This window comes from Hemitrygon akajei, chromosome 30, assembly GCF_048418815.1.
Source record: "Hemitrygon akajei chromosome 30, sHemAka1.3, whole genome shotgun sequence".
Classification (NCBI taxonomy): domain Eukaryota; kingdom Metazoa; phylum Chordata; class Chondrichthyes; order Myliobatiformes; family Dasyatidae; genus Hemitrygon; species Hemitrygon akajei.
In genome coordinates, this window is record NC_133153.1 from 21,722,958 (window position 1) to 21,739,801 (window position 16,844).

The 16,844-nt window shown below is 37.9% G+C and overlaps 1 protein-coding gene and 1 long non-coding RNA gene across 12 annotated transcripts in view; one reads left to right on the top strand and one right to left on the bottom strand.

Moving 5' to 3' along the window:
- The window catches only part of mef2aa (myocyte enhancer factor 2aa), a 194,294-nt gene extending 185,427 nt beyond the window's left edge, over positions 1-8,867 (bottom strand). For 3 of the 11 annotated variants that reach the window (XM_073033068.1, XM_073033072.1, XM_073033070.1), the window contains exons 1-2: positions 8,287-8,645; positions 7,810-7,914 (exon numbers count right to left, since the gene is read on the bottom strand). The gene's annotated coding sequence lies outside the window, so the exon portion shown is untranslated. Of the gene's footprint in view, positions 1-7,809; positions 8,229-8,286; positions 8,646-8,746 lie in introns of those variants that run through there. The other 8 variants (XM_073033080.1, XM_073033078.1, XM_073033069.1 and 5 more) reach the window with 7 other exon arrangements.
- Positions 8,621-15,596, top strand: LOC140718852 (uncharacterized). Its single transcript, XR_012096816.1, has 3 exons — positions 8,621-8,662; positions 9,148-9,247; positions 15,231-15,596. It is a non-coding gene; the product is annotated as an uncharacterized lncRNA (long non-coding RNA).
- Positions 15,597-16,844: the final 1,248 nt, after the last annotated feature.

Genomic DNA, 16,844 nt, shown 5'->3' on the forward strand with positions numbered 1-16,844 from the left:
GTTGAAAGTTGATTAAAAGGATAAAATAATCTCAATCTTAATTTTTAAAACCCCACATGATTATTTACTTTTAGTACCTACTGTAATTGTAATATCAAAAAAATATCCATTTGTGAATAAAGGCACCTCAAGAATAATATGCAGTAAGAAAAGACATGGCAAGGTACAAGTAAAATTGAAACAATCTTAAAATATTTCAGAATACACTTCCCTGATTAAAGTATTTAGGTTAAATAATATTTAACGTATTAAGGTAACTAGAGTCATACATCCGCTATCATAAAACACTATGTTCAACCAGCAAAGGAAGAACGATAAAAGACATCTTCAAGCAAAGGTCAACTAGAACTAAACGTCAAATAGCTTGTATTCAAGAAGTTGCTGGACTAGGCCTTGCAAATTTGGCAAAAGAAAAGGTTCAATGCACAGTAAACAATGATTTTCAGCATTAAACTTATGAACAAAATTCAGATTGAAAGCTGCTTGCTTCTATGGCTTTTATCAAAAGCAACTGGAAGATGCAAGTCATCTTGATTTAGAGCATACTTAGCTCCAAGAAACAGCAGGAGGTTCGTTTCTGAGGTAATAATTTATCACATAGAGTGCAAGTGTAGATGATAATTTCAATACAGGTATATGTGAATACAATGGGAGTGGTAAACAAAAATCCACATTTACATGTGAAAAACTATGGTGAAAAATAAAAATTAGATGTCATTGTAAGGCAAGGATGGGATGGTCATTGAATCCCAAAACCCTTGTATGTGTGAAATTGGTCAACATTAAGTATACCTTCCAAAAATCTTAAATACTTTAGCAGTCCGTGAACATTTGTTCCAACTACAATGAAGGGATTTTCATATTACTGTTTAAAATGCATCCACACTTTCACTACAGATGGAAGACTACATAAAAGTAATCAGTAGACTCTGGATAAGAAATAATGGCCTGATGTACCCTTTACCAGTTCCTGTGTCCACACTGATAATATAATCATACAGATAACTATACTGTCAAGAGAAACCCACCAGGGAGACTAGTCATTTTGTGCAAGAATGCCAAGCCTACCCACCAGAGCACTGGAGGTTAGATGCCACTTGACCTCTCCCACTGTCCCTAGACTTCCAGATCATCCTGCATGAGAGGCCAGATGCACTTTGTACATGATACTTCAGTTTTATGGTAGTCAAATCTGGGGTATATTACTTGTCCCCTTTTATTTGAACTGCAAAAAGTAAATGGCTTGATTGCTTACTTTATTAATTAATAGGCTAAATTGTGCTGGAGACAGTCTGTACTTTGTGTCTGCCTCTTGCAGGATCTCTGGGGTCACACTTTCCATTTGCTGCTCCCAATGTCCTACCGGCCTTGCTGCCACAGCTGCTCCATAAGGCAACGCAAACTGCAAGCCATGACTAGTATGTACACAGTGGAATCTAAGACCCTTCCCCCAAACAGCCCAGATGGCCTTCTGATGACACAAGCTGTCATGAGCAATTCCACAGTTCTAAACAGTTCAAAAACATGTTAGTAAAACGAAATTGGAAATGAACAGATACATTTGAAACATTTTCAGCTCATGTCAGTATTAATTATAAAATACATCCTTTTAATATATAGCTAGTGCAACACTAAGGGGGCAGGAACAGTTCATCCCATACTCCTCAGATCAGTAAGGTATACAATGGTTCCTGAACTTCAAGGTTTGAGTGGGAACTTGGACACACAATTCTGTTTCCACTTTGCAGTACATTGGAGCAGATAACTCGGGTGCTCTGATATATACATTACAGCTGTTTCTTTCCAGAGCTCCCTCCTGAACTGATGTCAATTCGCTCTGACGGTTTTAATTATTTTTACACCAGATATGTATTTGAAATTTATTTCTAAATATTAACAGAACTATATTTAAAGACATTGAAACTTTTACAATCAGTTTTAAATGTATCCCATTATCAGAGACATTTAAAAACAGTTGAAAAAGCCATTGATCTTTAGAGCAGTCAAGGGCCAAGAAGTGGAGTCACTGAGTTCACTATCCGAGACCTAGTTACTCTTTCCAGTCTGCTCCTCCAGCCATGGGAATAGGCCAGGAGAAGGGCGAGGGAATGTGGGGCTATAAACTCAAATTATGGACATAGTCAAGCGCAATACAACCTGTGGCAAACATTATGAATGTGTGATACTATATTTACAAATGACATAGGAAGAGCCAGAGTCTAACACAACTCACACAGCAATCCCGTCTGATTACTAATTTCTCCTGTAACCTATTCTATGGAACTTTTCTACGGAACTTCTCAGAGTACCACTTACATACACACTAGAAATAATTGACAGTGGCCAATCAATCTACCAACATTTGAAACATGGGAGGAAACCAGAACACCCAGCGGAAATCCATATGGTCATAAACTGAACTTGCAAACTTCCATCCGGTCAACATGATAGGTCAGGTATGAACTTTTAAAAGCATGTTATATGATGCCCCTGAAAGGAGATTGGGACTGCATTCTTCAAAAAAAAAATGTACACATTCATAATTCACAAGTTTTCAATTAAACTGAGATAAATGTAAAATCGTCAATACATATACCGATCACATACTCTAGCTTTTTGAAGAGTTTCATTGTAATTTTACTTATTTGTCATCAACATGGTTAAAGTAACTATTAATTTTTTCCTCTGGATAATACCCAAAATAATCGACAAACTAATTTATTATACAATATTTTCTGCAGTAGTTTTTGGTTTCCCCCAAAAACAGACATTTTTCAGTATTATTAATGGAGGACATGCAAAAAGTTTATTCGGCCAGTGGCATAGAGACATCCTCACTGGACTTTGAGATGAGTGATCTCGAGTTTGAATCCGGCTGGCTCCACACATGCTTTCCATCTGTGTTGGGTTGAGTGTCAAGCTAGCAACTCAGCCTCGTAAAAAAAAGACCAAAAAAATGCTAAAGAAATAACGAGGTTCACACCTCGTGCAGCATTAGGTGCAGAAAGGAATATATACAAAAAGTTATCATAATTTTCAAGTAACTACCACTTAGAAGTTACTTATTGAAGTGACATAGTAGAAGCTGGCCACATTACAATCACATCAAAATAAATATACACTACTAAAACTTGTCTGCACCTTCAAATCAATACTATTCAACAGGATTTTAAACGTAACTTAAGTGTCTGCACAACATAATGCCATTTTCCAATAAATTCATAAGGACTTCCACTACTATTAAAACATTTGTACAATCCCAACTCCAACTCCACAAGCTATTTAGTCATCCCATCTTTCAATTGCAACCTCAAGCAGTTCTAACAGAATCCTTAATGGAAACTCTTCTCTCAAGTCCCTTAACAAATAGCCAAGGACTTCCTAGCCAACTCCAGGACTCTATTGAATCGGCTGCTAGCTTAAAATAAGATCTTCAACTTGCTGTTCTGACACTTTAAACCATAATCAGCTACACAGTAGTTCACAGAAAAGTGCGAGCAAAAACAGAAACAAAGAAAGCACATTGTGAGAAGATCTCAGCATGCTTCACAGCTAATGAATTGACATAGTTACTTAGGCAAAATGCACCAGACTACTGAACTCAGCAATCCCCCATAAACAGAAAATGAGCTGACAAAAAAAGGAGAGCCAAGGCACCAAAGATCTACAGTGGGCAACATATAAGAAAAGATCTGCATAGCTATACCGCGTTTATCTGTAAATGGACAGGAAATAAATAGTTATGGGTGGGGTGGTATGTTCAAGCCTATTAATTTAGCTGCCAGATTCTTCTAAGTGTGCTTTGTACTTAAATGTCTTAAGTTTGATCTTTTCATGGTCTCCTAAGAAATGTACTATTACATCCACTTTATTATGGAACTTAAAATTCCAGATTTTGAACCCTAATTTCCAAATCATAGATTAGTAATTTATTTAATTTAACTGGTAAAGTATAATCCAGAGAGAGCCCTTGATGAAAATATGTGGCTGGTTAGTACATCAATTCAACATTGTCTCTCAGTAAGCTTTCAGTGCAGAGTGTGGATAGGTTTGCCAAGTTTCTCAATTTGTCCACTTGAGCTGCAAAAACATGCTAGCATTAATAATTGCAAATTCTGTTCTCCCATTCTTGAGCTGGGACTGAAGAGGTTGCTATAAATTGCTTAACATTACTCATTTACAGTCTGACACTAGTAGTGGGGTTATGAGCTTAAAAGCATCATGCGAGTTACATTGTAGTCATTGTACTTTAAAATGTTCTGATGAAACTGTCTCTCCATTCCCATGTATTGTGGTATGACAAAGCAAAGTGATCCAGCTGATATCCCTATAATAATCTACAAAATCTCCCTCTTGGTTCTATGGTTTTATGTTGGACAAGCAGCAAGAATCCATTTATGCTGAAAAATTAAAACAGGAAATGATTGAGCCATTATTATCAATAAATTTCCACAATGTCAAAACTCCTTACCATTAATTCACACACCCTAAAGTAAAACAATCAAGAAAGTCCTCCTCTCATTCTCTGATGCACCCCATATTTATCCTTGGATTAATTCTTTGTTAGCTGTACCTTAATTAGTCCTTCCTTTTCCTGTTTCCTCCCAACACTTCATATGGCCTTAGATCAGGCTTGTTTTTCCTCTTAAAACAAAATAGGTAACCTTTGCTTCTTGTTTCAATTACACACTTTGCAACCCCCCCCCACCCCCGATCTCCTTTTCCACTTGTCTCACTGTTATCATGCCAAAACAAAAGGTGGCAGAGGTCCTGGTTTGTATCAGACTCTTACCCAAACAGTCTGTTAATTCGGTAAGACAGTCTTCCTCACCATATTAAATCTTAGAGAGTTTTAACACTTCATAGAAATCTCAAAAGATTTTATCTGTCAATGTTGCAGCTCAACAAAACAAATTAAGAAGTTGTTTGGAGCCTCATTTAGCCAAATTACAAGATATGAAAGATGGTACAAATGCTAAATATCTATGCATCCATCAAAACAAACACAATGCCTTTCCTCACAAGAAATGTATATGAACCCTCTGTATTCAGGCTGTAACCATATGAAGGTCCCATGAACAACAGAAGCAAACTTGTATTTGAAGTTATCTCATGGTATTTTTCAGCTATTTTGTTTTGCAGCAACTCTTACTACAGAAGGACCAAAATAAAGCTCAGTTTTAAGTCAGTATCAATTTGTTGTAGATAAGAGCCTGAATTCTGACAGGAATTGGCAGCTACAAATCTCACCACAATGTACAATTCGGAAACCCCAGACGCAGGTGCAGAAAGTTAAATCTACTGCCAAGATGTGCAATAAAAGACACATGTTGTGTTACAAGTATATGAACTTCCCCATACCTATGCTCGTTCCATTGGCCATTACAACCATATACTTAATACAGAAACCACATTTTGATCTGGCTTGAAAAGTATAATATATTCTGATTTGTACTCTGCCGTACTTCCTTGATATTGATTTTAAATATCATTTGTTGCTTAAAATAATTTAATCTGCCTGATGACATAATCAAAATTGTATATTTCCTAAAATGATAAATTCATAAACCAACTTCAATTCCATGATCATTTACAGTTGTTTAGAAAATACTTTCAAGTTCAGACATTCTGTACATTAATGTAAAAGTATTTGTGTAGTACACACACTACTTGTCAGGACCTCCTAAAGCTTTCACAAGCTAAGCTACCATATACATCCAACCAAATGCTCCTCAGACAGGATGAAGAGGTCAATACTCCCCAATGCCATTAGGCTTTACAATTCTACCGCCAGGACTTAAGAACTTTTTAAAAGCTATTATTAATGCTTTTTGAGATAGTGATTTAGATGCATATCATATTTTTTTTTACTGAGTTAAGTATTGTATGTAATCAGTTTTGCTACAACAAGTGTATGGGACATTGGAAAAAAGTTGAATTTCCCCATGGGGATGAATAAAGTATCTATCTATCTATCTAAATTGTAGGTAAATCAGTCACATGATATCTGTTCACCAAATCTAGGATTACAATACTTCTGAGACTCCAAATCTTCAAGTAAATATCCTACTGTTGTCATGGCAATTCACAACCTAATTTAAAAAGACTTTAATCTATATATTAAAAAAAACAACTTTAAAAAATCAGAAGATAGTACTGTATCGCTAAACTTACAATTAAAATTGCTTGTATTACTGCAACTGTAGACATTTTATTTAATAAGATGGACCAATTCCATATCAAACTTTCAGTTGTGGACCACTGTCATAATCTGCTATTCCGATAACTACTTCTTTTGTATATTTTGATTTCGAAAAATTATACAAAAAAATCATTTAACTTGTGATATTCCATATTTTGAATTGCTATTTTTCCTTCCAACATCCAAGCCTATGACTTCCTACGGAACAGGATGCATGTGCAGATTAGTATACCAAATGGATCAAACCGTTATGTTTGCAGAATTAATCAGTATATAAGCAGAACGCACTAGTTGCATCTCCTTGTGAGGAACATAATTCTGGATTTATTTAAATAAGTGCAAAAATTGCTCTTATGGATAATAAACAAACCACATTCTTAATGTTCTCAGGAGCATTTAATTCAAAGAGTATGTTGGCACCACATTCTGAAAGTACAAGCAGCAACATATTTACATGAATTTTTCATGCTGTATGTCTAAATTCGTAATGTAATACAATGGACTCATTTATGGCAATGCATTTTACAATGGGTCAGAAAACGCAAGAATTTTTCTATAATGCTTTAAAACTGTTAAATAGCATCCAGCCAATTACACACATGAAAATGTTATCTGAGCAGCTGATATTTCCAATGTAATTTAATGCCAGTTAGCCCTATTACCAAAAAATATTATTTTTTTAAAAAAGCTTTAAGATTATTGCCTGTCAAGGAGCAATCGTACTAACTTTGATCATCAAGTTCACAATATTGTATTATATTACAAATGACAAAACAAATCTGTGCTACATCATGTTACAAGCGTGACCTTTAACAAGATTTACCACCAAACCATCCATCAAGAATCCAAAACAATCTTCAGTCTGTCCATTTTAAAAACAGAAATCAATTATTGTTTATTTAAAACTGCATGGATAGATGAAAAGAAACTTGTTCTAGCAATCCTGAACGCCAAGGACTGAAGATCACAGAATCATTAGCATATGCTAATAGGGAATATAGCACAAAATAAACCGTTTAATGGCACTTTTAGTACGTTGAAAGTCCAAGTCTTTAATGGAATTACATATAACTGAATCCCAACAATGGAGCTCGATAAAAAAAAACAATCACTGGTAAAAACAAACTACTAGCCATATTCACGTCTGGTACAAGAACTTCGCAATAAAATTAAATTCTCTATGACGACTCAACAGAACTGACAAGCTATTAAGTTGCACAGGACATTCATCTCACTGCCAAATTACAATAACGTGATATGGGAATTTATGAGGTCGTGTTTTGAAGTATTAACTGAATTAATGTCTTCAATGAGAACGTCCGACTCGCACGCGTAACTGAATGTTTTGGAAACTAGATGGATTACTTCATAACAGGGCAATTTTCGCGTCTCCCTAAAGAATACATGACAGCCAACAGAACGATTCTACCCATTTACTGATCACGTAGATACAGAATGTGGAAGAGAACACTCACACAATCCTGGAACAGTACCCCCAAATCAAGCGGATAGCTCTAAAGAAGATGCAGGAGTAAAGATTCTGTTCCCACCCTTCCCCGCAAAAAATATTTTAATCAGTAAATAGCAAGTAGTTTGGTTGAACTTACTGATTCCTGCCTCTTTGACGGCGACCCTGACAATTTTCCAAACTTTTAAACCTTTGAGTGTTCGCAGAAACAGCATTCACTTTCTCCTCAACTGTCAGAAAAATCCTTCAAGAGTAGGGGGGAAAATTAGACAAGCATGCCAGAATATTTCCGGGTTAATATAGAAAAGAACTCGTTCCCACTGTAACATCACCTCGAGAATGAGCCCAAGGAGAGGGGCGGGGACCTGGGACGATATTCCCCTGCCAATTTATATTTCTTTAAAAATTAATAAAAAGAAATCAGTAGGTAAGCACTGTGAGGTATTATTCCCGCTGTTCTATATAGAGTCAGCCCCCCGAAGCTTTGATGCTGCGGTGCCTGTCATTACTCTGGGGCAGGAAAAGCAAATATCCACTCAAACATGCTCCGGTTTCCCTGCCAAGCAGATACATTTGGGTGGCTGGGGGAAGCAGAAATGTTGCTATTTTTACTCACCAGTCAGAGGATACTGTATCAGCCGCGAAATGAATAATTGTATAAAAAAGATACAATGTTGCTATTTTTAGTCTCCCACATATAGACCAGCCCCTTCTCTTACAACAGCGGCGCTTCGCATCCTTCCGCCACCACGGGAAATGCCCCAAAGTAAGACACAGCCTCCAGCTTATGCTTGTGTTTTAATGGGTAAACCCCGACGTTAGACTTTTCATCAAACAGGCGATTCTTTGAGCTCGTTGACGACTTTGCCGGTGTTTGAAACACGGGATCTATTTTTTTCTCCCAAGGCGAAGCACGGCGTAGCAGAACGCAGCACCCTTTACTCTGCTCAGACGTCAAAGCCGAGCAGCTAATGGGAGTTCGCGCCACGGGGGTTGGTATTTTCACAAAGTGTGGCGCCGGATTGTTGTGTATTCCGACAGCATTTTGTTGAAGAGGGAAATAATCAAATGGTTACCTCGTACTTTGGGGCTTTGTTGAACTTCTAATGCCGCTTTTGTCCAGTTTAGACCAAAAAACATTTCCGGATCACAACTAAATTCTCCCCACCTGCAATTGACGTCATGAGTGAGGCAACCCAACTTGTTCCCTGGCAGCTTGAGCTGATTGACATCTCGACAGACCAATCACTTTTGGACGTTGCCGTCTATGGGCGGGTTTAAAGGACAGAGACAACCAATGGGCGTAGGGCCTGGGTTGGGTGCCGGCGATTGAAAATAAGGTTAGGTAGTTGGAGCAGCGCTGGAACCTGTCTCAGGAAGAGGGTGGGGTGGAGTGCGGGTGACAGGCATTCTTTCTATTTCGTTTAGTTCGTGTCGGGCTGTTTTCTGATGTTAGGTTATATTTCTTTTCGCCTAGGTTTGGCGCTTGAGTGATGATTATGTTGTTGTGTCTCACAAGCGTCCCCAGTTCAGGCTGATCTCTCATTGGGAGGCCGGAATTTTTCGTATTAAACCAGGTCAGCATTTTCTCAGTATCCTGACTGCTGAGGAACTTTAATATTTTGCCTCGAAAACTGTCAGTATCAAGTACCCTCTATTCCCCACCGCTTCCCCAAGACAGAACCCATACCGAGCAAAACGACTTTTATGAGTTGGATGGGTAACGTTGCTGGCCGATCTGGGGGTGGGGGTGGGGGGGGGTTGTTTTTTAAGGAACCGAAAAGGGACAACGTGGAATAGCAGTCAAATTTCATTGTTAGCCTCAGGTTAAATGGAAGAAGGAAGTTTAACTGGTGAAGGTCCAGTTGAGATTTTTTTTACATGTTCAAATCACATCAAGGCGCAAACTGTCATCTGAAATAAAAAGGTATTCATTCATAAAGACAGTGCACAGAAGTAGACGCCAACATTTATTAGATCATCAAAAGGCATAGTCACGTGTTAGATTTTAAGGAACTCACAAGTAGGGGTCTGTTTGGCAAGAATCTCCGAAACACAAGACAAAATTGGCAAAACAAAACAGGAGGGCAGATTACAAGAATTCGGGAGAAAAAGAAATGGGAGTTCTGTTGGGGCAAGTAGAGGCTTTGAAGCTGGTTAGATGCAAGACAATTTAAATATGGGAAAACAAGTCAAATTGGAATGAGAGGATTAAGATGTTGAGAAAGTAGGTTGGTGTCAAAAATAGAAGGTATTTTTGTTTGAAGTTTGCAGAATTGGATATTTGGAGTGTTGTGGTTGAGTCAAAGATAATAGATTTCTTTATGTAAAAGATGCTATGTTGTACAGTGGTCTGGACATTTACAGTGAAAGGTTGGAAGTTCTTGGGCTCACAGAGCACAGTTCATAGGATGGACAATACAGATGGGTACTTGATGGTTGATATTGGATGTGATGGGATGAAAGGTCTGTTACAGAGTTGTATGACACTGGAGGCTCAAGCATTTCAGTCTGAGATTGAGCAGAAACCGGAATTTGGTGACTTTGCTCTTCACGGCATTTGACTGGAGGAAATTTAAGTTCCTATGAACTGACAACACAAGTGGTAAAAGAAAATCACCAATCTGCAGATCCTGCAAATATAGATCAAAAGCAGAAAATTTGCTGTAGGGTAAGCAGCGTCTCTGAAAGGAGAATAGGTTGATGTTTCAGATCTGGAACCCTTCATCTGAACAAGTGGTAACATGTCTGATGGAAGGATGGGATTTCAGGCACCGGTAAACCTGTCAGACTTGGTCCCAGTGTCATCACAATGTCAAGAATAAAACTATTGGAGCTGGTTCCTGTGTCATCAAAATGCCATTAGTAATCCTATCGATTGGACGTGGTTCCTGTGTCATAGGAATGCCTTCAGAAAACCTATGGGAGCTGGTCCCTGTGTCATCGTAATGCCATGATGGAGGCCAGTGTGAGGAGAATGATTATTTATTTAGAGATACAGGACCTTCCAGCCAATGAGCCCACACTACCCAGTTATACCCATCTGACCAATTAACTTACTAACCTGTACGTCTTTCAAATGTGGGAGGAACCTGGAGCAAATAACGGAAACCCATGTGGTCAAGGATGAACATAGAAACTTATTATGGAAGGCAGCAGAATTAACTTGGATCACAAGTGCTATAACAGCATTTAGCTACTGTGCCACTCCAAGTTTCTTGGTGCCTTGGAAGTAACAGAACACAGGCTGTAAAGGGAGCCATTCCTCAGCATGTTACTGATCTGAATGGCAATCTCAATGAGGTGGGACAGTTGATAAATAATAAACGAATGTGATGAGATCAATAATGTCACTCTGTGAATAAGGTAATACACCTCTTTAAAAGATTTAAAAGTAGTGTAACTTTGGTTGTGGCATTTTATAGTATGTTTGGAAAGCTAAGTGAACATTTATAAATGTTTATTAATGAGAAAGATGGGTAAAGTTTTGAAGTGTGTTAAGTAGAACATTGAACAGTACAGCATTGGACAGGCCATTCTGCCCATGAAGGTGTGCCAATCTTGATGCCAATTTATATTATGTGTCCTCTTCCTCTGTATCATTCATAACCCTCTATTCCCTTCCTATTCCTGTGTCTCTCTAAAAGCCTCTTATCTCCACCAAATTGCCTGTTTCCATTACTATGCCTAGTAACCTATTCCAGACACCTACTACACTTTGCATAAAAATAAAACTTGCCCCTCTTGTTGCCTTTAACTTCTCTGTTCTAACCTTAAAAGTGTGTGCTCTGGTGTTAGACATTTCTGCCCTGGGGAAAAGTTTTGACTATCTATCTTATTAATGCCTTTTATAGTTTTAAAATCTTCTGTCAGGTTTCCCCTCAGCCTCTGTGGCTTTAGAGAGAACAAGCTTTCCTGATAGCTCATACTGTCTATTCCACTCTGCATCCTGGGAAATGTCTTCTGCACCCTCTCCATAGTTTCTACATCCTTCCTATAAATGGGTGACCAGAACTGCATGCAGTTCTGCAGTCTTACTAATGTCATAGCTGCAGCATGACATCCTTACTCTCAAACTCAACACCCTACCAATGAAGGCAAGTATTCTTTACTTATCCACTTGCGTGGCCACTTTCAATGAACTGTGGACCTGGGCCCCAAGATTCCTCTGTACCTCAATTTTCTTAAGGGGTCTGCCATTAACTGTATAATTTCTCTTTTCACTTCACAAAGACAATACCTCACACTTCCCTGGATTAAACTCCATCTGCCACTTCTCTGTCCATATCTGCAATTAATCTATATCCTGCTGTATTTTTGATAGACCTTTTCATTGTCCACAGCTCTGTCAATCTTGGTGTCTTTCAGAAATGTGCTAATCCACCCATCTATATTATCATCCAAATCATTGCACTAATCCTTGCACAGCAGCTCTGGTCATGGGCCTCCAGCCAGAATAATAGTCTTCTACTGCTGCCCTGTCTTTTTCAGGAAAACTTGCAATTCACCCCGGATCCCATGCATTTTTATCTTCTGAATGAACATACCATGAGGTGTTTTACAAATGTTTTCCAAGACTAGATAATATAGACAGTCTTATCTGCTTCCATTTCATATCTTTAGTCACATCCTCAAAAAATTTGAACAAGTTTGTAAGGCATGAGTGTTCCGTACAAAGCCATGCTGTCTGTGTCTAAGCAGGCCATGCCTTTCCAAATGTACATATATGCTATTGCTCAGTATTCTTCAGTAGCATGCTTATCGTATAATCCTAATTCCCTGGTTTATAATTACCTGAACTATCCCTATTTAATTTCGGGAACAAAGGTACATTTGCTGCACTCCAATAACTGGGATTTCACTTCCTGCTAGCGCCCAAGGTCTTTGTCCATGCCCCAGGAATCTCCTCACTTGCTTCTTTCAATATTCTGGGACATATTGGATCAGGCCGTTAGGACTTATGCTTTTCAGAAAATCCAGCATTACCTTCTCCTTAACCTCAAAAGATCCCAGTGTGTTAGCATGTCCCACTCTGCTTTCACAATCCTCCAAATCCTTCTCCTCATTGAATACCTCCGCCACTTGTCCTGCCTTCAAGCACAGATTCTTTCCTTTATTTTTGAGTGAACCTACCCTCCTTATAGTTATCCTCTTTTGAAAATGCCGTGAAATTCTCCTGGATCCTGCTCACCAAGGACATTTTATGGCACTTATGGCCTTCCTAATCGCCTTCTTGAGCACTTTCCAGCTATCTTTATGTTCTATAAGGGGCCAGCCTGAATCTATCTTCCTGAATCTTATGTATGCTTCATTTTAGTTTCTAACTAAATTTAGGACTTCTCATTTTATCCAAGGTGCTCTTACTTTACCATCCTTGTGTTCTCTCCTTGCCAGAACATGCCAATCCTGCTACAGTATCTGATCAGTTGATCTTTGAACAGATTCCACATGTAAGATATGGGCTTATCTGACAGCAGCAATTCCCAATCAGTACCCGTCAGTTCTTATCTTATCCTGCTGTCATTTGCCTTCTCTTAATTTTATCTTTACCCATAGTTATCTTAAAGCATAATGAGTTGTAGTCACTATTCTGAAAATCTTCATCCACTATTAGCTCTATCACCCAACCTAGCTCATTTCCCCAAAACAGAATCACTATCTTTTCCCCTCTAGATGCTAGATACTATTTTAAAAGCCCCTCTTGGATATACTGAAAAATACCACCCCATCTAAGCCTCTTTTATTAAAGAAATATTCAAGGATTTATGAAGGCATATTCATCTTCAAGGACAGTTGTTCAATGTGGGGTTTGAGATAAAGGCTTATAATGTCTGTTTTGAAAAGAAGGAGAGTAGTATATGAAACTAAGCCATTACAAAGGCATTTGGGACAGGAGCCATGAAGGTGAATTGGGAAATCTTGAGTCAAAGAACCCCTGAGTGAATATGAGTGGAGACAGGTGAGAGTTTAATAAGGTATATAAAGAATATGATACAGCCATCTGGAGATTAACATTTCACTTGCAGAAGACGGTAATATAAATGGTAATGTACATGATCTCCTGATTTGTTGTTAGATTTAACATTCGAAGGTTCAAGAGATTAAGGTTAGCTTTATTTGTCCCATGCACATTGACACATATAATGAAATGCATTGTTTGTGTCAACAACCAATACAATCTGAAATGTACTGTCGCCATGCTTCTGGCGCCAACATAGCATGCCCACAGCTTACTAACCATAAAACAAATGCCTTTGAAATGTGGGAGGAAACTAGAGCACCCAGAACAAACCCATCCAGTCGAGAGAATGTACAAACTCCTTACAGACAGTGGCAGGAAGTAATTCCCAATCTTTCAGTCAGCACTGTAAAGTGTAAAGGTAACCACTACATTTTTGTTCTCCATGATGACTCAGTATAGGTGTTCAGCTTTGACCGTGGAGTGTGAATCCCTGCACTTCTTGCTGTAGCCCGGTCAGGAGCTGGTTATAAAAGAAAAATCAAAGTGGAGATTAGATATTTCAGAGATGGGATTGACTGTGATTGTGCAGATTGATAACTGAAGCATTGAGGTAAATGGGAAGTCAGGTTAGGCAGGCTGTAATTTGAAAGGGAAATTCGGTGGTCGGATGTTTTCCGGGAATAAATTCAAAGTGTTGGTGGAAAGGAATGGAAGGATTTCTGTCAAGGGCTATAAGGAAATAGTCAACTTTTTTTTAATATATGTGATTAAAACACCATGAATGGGAAAGCCAAGTAACGTGTGGTAGGGGGGCTGGATGTGAACAAAAGTGTGAGATCTTATGTGGAAAAAATTTAGGTAAGTAGCCGATTAAGAGAAAGGAAATAGTGAATTACCGGTAAAACAAATATTAAAGTCACTAGGACTGAGTAAGTGCTTTATGTAGATTTTGGGGAGAAAGTAAGTTAAACTGTCTCAGTAAGGAAATTGAGATGGAGCTGGAAGAGAGCAAAGTGAAAATAAAATGTGAGAGGAATAGGTGAGAAAAAAGCACTAGCTGATCATAAAAACACAATGAATGCAAGTGTGATTTAGGAAGTGGTAAGAGTTAATGAGATTCCAGCCAAGGGCAGGATGCCATTACCCTTGAGCCAAGATATGATTGTCCAAATTCTTCATGTAATTAGAAATTTAATGTTTGAAAGTGAATGAGGAAACAACCCAATGGATTTTCCTTGTCCCAGCCTCCTACCCAAATTTAGTTGGTCTGGCAGCCAAATCTATCAGCATTCTGAAAGCTCAACTTGGATAGGAAAGATTGTGCAGCAATTAGACCTCCAGGACCCATTGTTAGAATGTGCTATAGACTTTGATAGAAGCTAAATCTGGAACCAGGGCTCTGGCTCTTGGGAACATTAATTTTATTTTGAATAGCTTTTTATATATCTGGCATTCAGAATCATTTCAAAACTATTAAGGAACATAAAAATAGGAGCAGAAAATTTTAAAAGTTACTTGAAGGCAAATTAAAGTACTTTGGTTTTTTTAACAAAATTGTAGTGAAGTAAAATAATGATACAGAAATTTGCCTTCCCTAGTGCACAGTCCAAGAATCCACAGTGAAAAGAACAGGGTCTGTGCCACCACTTCTGAGGCTAGCAAGACTGGGCTTACCGATGAACTCCAAATGGAGTCCAGTGACAGACTTGAGGGCAGATGAAGCTATCAACCTGCGACATACTTAAGTTGGAATAGTTGAAGGCCAGTGGCCCCTTTGGAACCACCAGTTATTAACTTGCAAGATTCATGCCAATGTTTTGAAAAGTGGACTTGTTCATTCAAGTTTGTTTCAACCTATGGGCAAAATGAACATATTAGACTGTTCGAAATTTGAATTAGTGGACAGACTTGAAAGAACAATTTTTTTGTATCCAGATCGATAGGATTTGTCTGGTTGTTACTCAATAAACAAAATGCAATACAACTATCGTTCTCCTTTCATGATGACTATGAAAGTGTTCTACTGCATAAGCATTCATCATACCAATCAGCTGTCACTAAATACATACAGTGACATTACATAAATCTCAATGCATTTAATAACTGAAATTGAAACATAATCTCCTCTAGGATTCATAAGTTAGGGTGTGAAAAGCACTTTTGGCCCATTGAAGCTCAACTCAACCATTATAGGATCCAGCTGCAATTTGAATGCCCTCAGTGCTTTTTCCATTACACTCTGCCCGGCAGATTATACTAAACACATCACTCTTTGTGTGAAGAAGTTCTTGTTAATATGTGCTTTCAATTCTTCACTTTTAGCTTTGCCCTTTGGCCTGACTTCAGAGGCTTAGTAACAGCTCTGGTTTTGTGATTTGTCAGCCTCGAGTTCACAAACAGGCTGTTGCAACTACAGAGTACATACATACCAATTTTTATTTTTACATTAGATCTTTGAAACAAAATATTTATAAAAAGTGAAGTGGGATGTCAGATATAGGAATTTTTTTTTCCAAATTCAATCTTGTAATGACCAGTTCTCTACAAAGAGACATTTCACTTTATACTTCCGAGAACAAAAAAATTATTATGAAGGTTAATGAGTTGTAGGAATAAGCCATTAGACCTGAACATTGACAGCTGCAGTTGTGTTTGGTTCCTATAATTTTACACAAGTTTTTGCACCTAGTCATATAATCTGTACACTGTTCGGTGCTTCAGAAATAATTTAAAAGAACAGAGGAGGAAGCTGAGGTTTTCAAAGAACTAATTGCTAAGCAGGGATTCTTTTCCTTTTTACAAGGAATGAACTTAGTACTTTATACTGACCTAAAATTTCTGAATTAAGTTACAGTCCAATGTATCTCCTGTACTGCAATAATGTAAACACAGTACTCATTACAGGTACTGTGTTTATACACTAGTTAAATTAAACACTCTCTGAATCATAATTTGACTTGCATCCACGTTTAATTCAGTTTCATTCCTGAGTGAAAGCAAGAATTCATTACAAGCTCTCAGTTTGTAAACATCCTTGGAGGGAGACAGAATGGTTCTGTTTAATTGTGGCATACCAGAAACTGCAATGTTAACCATTTCACTACTCAGAATGTGAAACCTGAACTGCAAGAGGTTTTAACATATAATATTGACTCTTATTTAATTTTAAGTAAAATACATTTAAAAATATCATTGCAGTAATATCACAGTTA